Genomic DNA, 6,793 nt, shown 5'->3' on the forward strand with positions numbered 1-6,793 from the left:
ATATTCATGATTTTCATATGAACTAGTATTCACTATGTGATACTCTTGAGTTAAAGAATGTGAAATAGTGGAGTAAAACACAGTTAAGTTGTGAAAAAAACGCTTTTATGCATGTTAGTATTCATACGATGTTAAATGTCCAACTTGATTTGGCCAAGTATTTAGGAAAATAAAGAATTTTGCTTGAAATGATAGAATGTATGTATGAATGCTTTTATTGCATGATTAATAATCAGTATATACATGAGGTTGACATTTATGTCTAGATTGATGAAGTCAAGATGCAGTAATGTTATGCTTTATAATCTAAGTTACTGAATCATAAATGTCACAATAGCATGAAAGTTGTAATGAAAGATCAAATTGGGTGGAACGCAGGGAATGAGTACGATCGTTCACTAATGAATTGACGGAAAAGACCATGGTTGGACCATGGCAATACATGAGATTTGTGTGCAAGTGTAAGACCATGTATGGGACATGGCATCGTTATTGAGACGAGGGCTAGTGTAAGACATGTCTGGGACATGCATCAGCCACAGTATGAGAGCCAGTGTAAGACATGTCTGGGACATGCATCGGCCTCGAGATGTTAGCCAATGTCAGACATGTCTGGGACATGCGTCGGCTACGAGATGTGCTAATGTAAGACATGTCTGGGACATGCGTCAGCACGGTTACATGTGTCAGTGTAAGACCTGTCTGGGACACGGCATCGATACAGATAGATGAGAGCTAGTACAAGACCATAGTTGAACTATGGCATCAAGTAAACGATGTACTCAAAACCATAAGACGTTCTCCAATTTGATAAATATTGGCAAGTGATTAAGACTAAATATGGGAATTTGATAAAACATTAAGGGTAATTTGAAAAAAAGAAATGAAAGTTTGAGTTACGATAAATTCACTTATGTTTAGCTAATATTCGCACGAAATAAAGTTGCATGTATTACTGAGATATGTGAAAATGTGTTCATAACAAGTTGGAAATTTGAAATGTTTGAATCAATATGCGTAAAGCTATATTGTTGTTGAATATGTATTTTCTTGAGAGTCAAAAGTTTAGAGGCTTTACAATCTTCGCCCCCTTACCAGAATAGAGTTATACGATGAGATTCTTGAGAGATATGTTGCATAAGCTTGCAAAAGTGAAACTAAAAAGTATAATAATGGAATAGTATGGGATTAGTGAAGACAGAATTAGTTAGAGGAATAATGTTAGACTTGTACTGATGTTTGAGTATGTCGGATTCAATCAAATAAAAGTGATGGCTATTTTTCTCTTTTGAGTATTCTATGTTTTCCTCAATTCTGGGGAATACGTATGGTTATCCCTTTCGAATGGAAATTCTATCATACGAGGATGCTAGTGACTGTGATATTAGATGAAAAGCTCTATTGGTCCAGTTAGTTATAATTGACATTTTCCCCATCTCTTCAGATTTCTATTCTGATATATTGGAATGAAGTTGATAGTAAAAAAAAATCTATGTGAGATTATTCTGATGTTCTATTGATTATGGTTTATATATGCGAGAATTATATTATCTCTATTATGAGAAATTCTAAAGCGTACAGACAATAGTTTCCTTCTGGTTTTCTCTGAGGGATTTTTCGGATCATATTTATTATTTTCTTCTAGATTATATTCTCAAATTTCTGGTGTAGTCTTTATATCTTGGAATTTCTTATATTGGCTTTTCTCTTGTTCTTGTTTCGAGAATTATCAAGCTTGGCTTATCTTTACGAGTAATCTTTGACTTGCGATATTAGAATCTGTTATGATTAAGCTTCTGGCTCGACCATAGAAGTGTGGGGATTTCAGTGTCGAGATTTCTTTAAAACTTCTGGGGTAAAGAATGGTTATTCTGCAAAAGTAAATCTGAGTTATGTGCATTTAAGTTTATTCTCTGGTTCGAGAATACCGTTACGTGTTCTTTGGTAAGTAGTCGTACAGTCAGAAATGATGGGGTTTTATTCTTGAAAGTATGTTATGGAAACATATTAGTTAGATTTCTCTTGTTCGAGAGATGTTATAAGTATAGTTATCCTGATTAATAAAAAGACCACATCTATGAAGTTGGAATCATTTGATTCATGTTAGTAAAGTTTCTAAACAGTTGATGATCAGAATATAGAAATGTGGCTATAAGTGGTAAATTAAACAAGTACAACATGATTCGACTTTTAATTTGGAATTGCAGGAAGGATTTGATTTCTGGTTTCTATTACTATTAATTCAGAGTAAGATTTCAGTACTGAGAAACTCTGGGTATACAGAGAATTGAGTACAGAGTTCACAGCAGTATCTTGTTTATTCGTTCAAAGGATGTCGAATTGTCTATAGGGTAAAGCCGAATATCAAATGTATTCGAGATTATTATTGTCAGTGATGACAGTGGGAAGAAAATGAGAAAGGACTGTTATGAATTTCGTATCAGGATGTCTCTCATTTCCAGGAAAAAGGAGAGATGCAAGTTGAATTGTGAAAGATTGATGATGGAAGTCTGCATGATTATTTTAGTATGTACAGATATATTATTCAACAGATGTGACTGAGTTGTATGTTTCTGAGTTTATAGTTCCAAGAATGTCAGTCTCCAGTGTTTCAAATTGAGCTCCGAGGTTTATACCTCAACTATGGAAAAGCTATAGGAAATCTTGAGTATGAGCTTGTGCAGAGTTGTTTTGTAAGTTGTGAGAAAACAATATACGTGACTCGTGAAAGTAGAGAACAACTTTTTCTGGTAAGATTTTCGGGGACGAAAATCCCTAAAGGGGGAAGAAATGTAACAGCCCGATTTTGGGCCTAGTCGGAACAGTGGTTTCGGGACCACTATTCCGAGACCAGAGAAAATTATTTTAGTATTATTTTATGTGTTATAATATGATTTTATAAGTGCATGTTAATTTTAGTATATTAATTTTAGCGATTTCTAGTCCAATTTCGAAAAATGACTAAATCGCGTAAAAAGTAAAAGTTGTGTTTTAATACCTAAAGGTGTTAAATTGCCTTGTATCTTAAATTGGGGGTATTTAAAGTGAAATTAGGCCATTGAAAGTGTGATGGCCGGCCATGGGAGACAAAATAGTTGAAAAGTCAAAATTAGACAAAATAGTTTTATTATTAACAAAAAAAAAAGAAAAAGAAAAAAGCTATCATTTTCTCTTCCCCTTCACCGAAATATGCAGCAAAGAAAGGGTTTTGAAGCTGGAAAATTTCAGCAACATATTTCCCTTGCTTGTAAGTGATTTTAATGTCATTGCTTGATGATTTTTGTATTTTTGGAACCCCTAAAGCATAAGCTTTCATAAGTGGGGATTATTTTGCAAAATGATGAAGAGTCTAGGGTTTTACCATGAGAGTAAATGTGTTGTTTGCTGTGTTTTTATGGAAGATTATGAGTCCTAGTTGTCTAATAAACAACTTTTGTGAAAGAAATTGCATGAAAATACCTTAAAAATGGGTAAATTGCTAAGTTGTAAAATGAGTTGTAAATGTGTAAAATAGTTGAAATTATGAGTTGCTATAGTTATGAAAATGGTTCATCTAGACTCAAGGAGTAAAGAAATGTGATAAAAATTAATTTACGAGCATTGGGGAAAAAGTGCAAATATGCAAAAGTTTAGGGGTCAAAATGAAAATTTGTAAAAATATGATTTTTAGACCCATATGAATATTGTGACTGATTGGTAGGCTAAATGTGATGTTATAGATGATGAAAATTGAGATTTGGACCTAGAACAGAAAGAAATCGATTTATGGACGAGTATGTCTTTTCACCTTTGTGGTATCGAGGTAAGTTCATGTGTAAATAATGTAGCATAATTGTTATTTTTAAGTTATTGATGTTAAATATATGATATGCTGATTTTTATCACGAAATATATGCTTTGTGGTTATTTTCGAATAAAATGCAAGTTATGTGTATTATCTGTTAAATATAAAGTGCTACCGAGTATTGGTTTCGGTATTTTACGGAAGATGGCAAGGATATGTGTTCGTGGAAAATCCCGTTTGAACCTTAGGAATAGATTAGGATACAAGTGACATGTCACTAGGATGGTTGAGCATCCGAACTCGTTGAGTTGAGTCCGAGTTCACTTATGGATGCGAATGTTCGAAGTCGTTGAGTTGAGTCTGAGTTCGTGAGATGTAACTAGGCATCCGAGCTCGTTGAGTTGAGTCCGAGTTCACTTATGGATGCGAACGCCCGAGCTCGTTGAGTTGAGTCCGAGTTCACTTATGGGCGGGTTACATGGTAGCTTGGCTGCAAATGTGGCACTTATGTGCAAACTTTCCATGTATCCGAATTATATTCCGATGTGTTCAACGGGTAAAATTCTACTCAAACGGAGGAATACTCGAGATGAAAGGGACGTATTGGTAAATGTTGTGAAATGGATACTTTGAACAGGTATGTACTTAACCCTTGGGTTGAAAACTCGACATAACAACAATATGGTAAGATGATAAATGAAAATGTGATATGAATGTCTCGGTGATGATTATACAAACGATGTTGTATTAATTTTGTGAACAATGATCATGAATGAGTAATTTAGCCTTGACAGATTTGAGTTACTGCAGTAGTGTAACTTTGAAAATACACTAAAAATAGTGAAAATTGAGTTAGAGGTAGAATAAAATATGGGATTAAATCTCAATGAGTCTATTTTCACATGAAAGAAACAGGGGAAGAAAGAGAATTTCATATTGTGTGATATTTGAATTCTTGTGAAACAGGGTCTGAATGAATTAGAGATCAACTGTTCTAACTTTAGAAATTCACCAAAAATTGTACAAAAATTATTAAGAGTTATACCTTACATGCATAGATTCCTTATTGAGTCTATTGTTATGGGAAATAAACGGCATGGTCGTTGGAATTTTGTACAGGGAGAAATTTGGTTTGTAGTGCACAGGTGTTAGAGTGGTCATACCCTGAAATAGGGGAGACTTTAACTAATAAAATGTACTATTTTGATTAACCAAAAATTTTGGAAATTTTATGGAAGAAAGGAAAATAAGTCTAGTTTCAGGGAAAATTAACGGAACTTAATTTGGAGTTTCGTAGCTCCAGATATAAATAATTTAGTGACTGTTGCTCAGGAAGACAGCTTGTAGTGAACTTGAGAATATGTTGTAAACATTGATAAAACAAGTTAATGAGTTGCTTATTGTTTTCATATGAACTTACTAAGCGAAAGCTTACCCCCCTTCTTTCCCATGTTTTTTAGAGTTTCCAGGTTAGCTCGGGTTGGAGGCCATAAGAGATATTATCACCCTATCGAGTTAACGTTATCGGAGTAAGTAAACTCAAGTGATTCGAGTCTATGGCATGTATAGGGTTTTAATGTGAGTATGTAATATTATGATTTAGCCAAAGGCATTGGCTTGTTATTAAGGTAGTATTAGTTATGTAAATTGGCCTATGTCGGCTGATATCGTTATGGGCCCATATGATTATTCTTCTGCATTTATGTTATTATTTCTTGTGATGTGGCTTACAACATGTATGCCTAGAGATTGAATTGAGATTCATTGATGAGCTAGTAACTAATGCAGGATTAAGTGATTGGTAAATAGTTAATAGTGCTTCATGAATGGTTTGTGATGTAATGATAGTTATGTCTAGTATGTGGTAATGATATGGGCAAATTCTATAATATTTATTGCATAAGAAAATAACTTGAGCATAACATGTTTGTAGATGTTTAAGAGCTCATTTATGTCACGTTGTATGTTATTGGATAAGTATGTATCTATGCATATGGTGTGAGAGTGATAAAAGGCTTAATAATTAGCCTATTTCTGGCCACACGGCCTGAGCACATGGGCGTGTGAAGCCTTAACGCAAGAGATTTTTTTAAGTTTTTCATGAGTTCTCGATTGGGTCCCGAACCACTCCAGATGTATGTTTTGGGCCTCGTAAGCCCGTATATGGGACATATTGTATGTGAAAAGAAAATTTTTTAACTATTTGAGATTTCATGGCCCTGTTTAGTATAAAAGTGTTAGTAAAAGTCAGGTAGCACCTCGAACCCCGTCCTGGCGTCGGATGCGGGCGAGGGGTGTTACATATGGTATTATCCATACTGAGTTATGGCACGTAGGTATGGTATTATTCATACGGAGCTATAATACTTAGGTATGGTATTTCCCATACCGAGTTGTGAAACGTAGGTATGGTATTAAACATACTGAGTTGTGAATCGTGGCACTGAGCAAACGACGTACTCAAATTCGTAAGTCGTCCCTTAATTTGACATGTGTGAGTAAGTGATAATTGAGGATAAATGTTGAACTATGAATTGATATTTGGGTATTGAGCTCAATTAAGTGAACTCATCGTTTGAAATTATATTTGGCAGGAATTGAATGTTTAATATTATTTATTGAATTGGTTGTGAATGCTTGGTAAGATTGTTATTATGAACCTATGAACTTACTAAGCTCCCAAAGCTTACTTTGTGTGTTAATGGTTTCTGTAGATTTGCGTGATATAGGTGGTTGGATCAACATAACGGGAAGCTCCAGAGTTACATCGGTAGATTTTGAATACAACTTTTGATTTATATGGCATGTATAGGACAGGGTTGAAAGATGTAGTTTTGAAATATTAAAATTTGTATGTTTGAATATCTATGCTCTGAAGTTATTTTGGTAAGGTAATGAATGAAAACATTTTGACAAAATTAGGATAAAGTAGTATTATAGTATGTTGGTAGATGAAAAACTTATGTTTTGGTTGATTTGGTTGATTGGTTTGGACATATTTGTGTATTT

At 34.1% G+C, this 6,793-nt stretch overlaps 1 long non-coding RNA gene across 1 annotated transcript; it reads left to right on the forward strand.

Annotated features, from left to right (window-relative positions):
* The first annotated feature begins 3,194 nt into the window (after positions 1-3,194).
* LOC121206254 (uncharacterized) lies at positions 3,195-5,548 on the forward strand. The gene is made up of 3 exons (XR_005901313.1): positions 3,195-3,247; positions 3,720-3,802; positions 5,245-5,548. It is a non-coding gene; the product is annotated as an uncharacterized lncRNA (long non-coding RNA).
* Positions 5,549-6,793: the final 1,245 nt, after the last annotated feature.

This window comes from Gossypium hirsutum, chromosome A09, assembly GCF_007990345.1.
Source record: "Gossypium hirsutum isolate 1008001.06 chromosome A09, Gossypium_hirsutum_v2.1, whole genome shotgun sequence".
Lineage (NCBI taxonomy): Eukaryota > Viridiplantae > Streptophyta > Magnoliopsida > Malvales > Malvaceae > Gossypium > Gossypium hirsutum.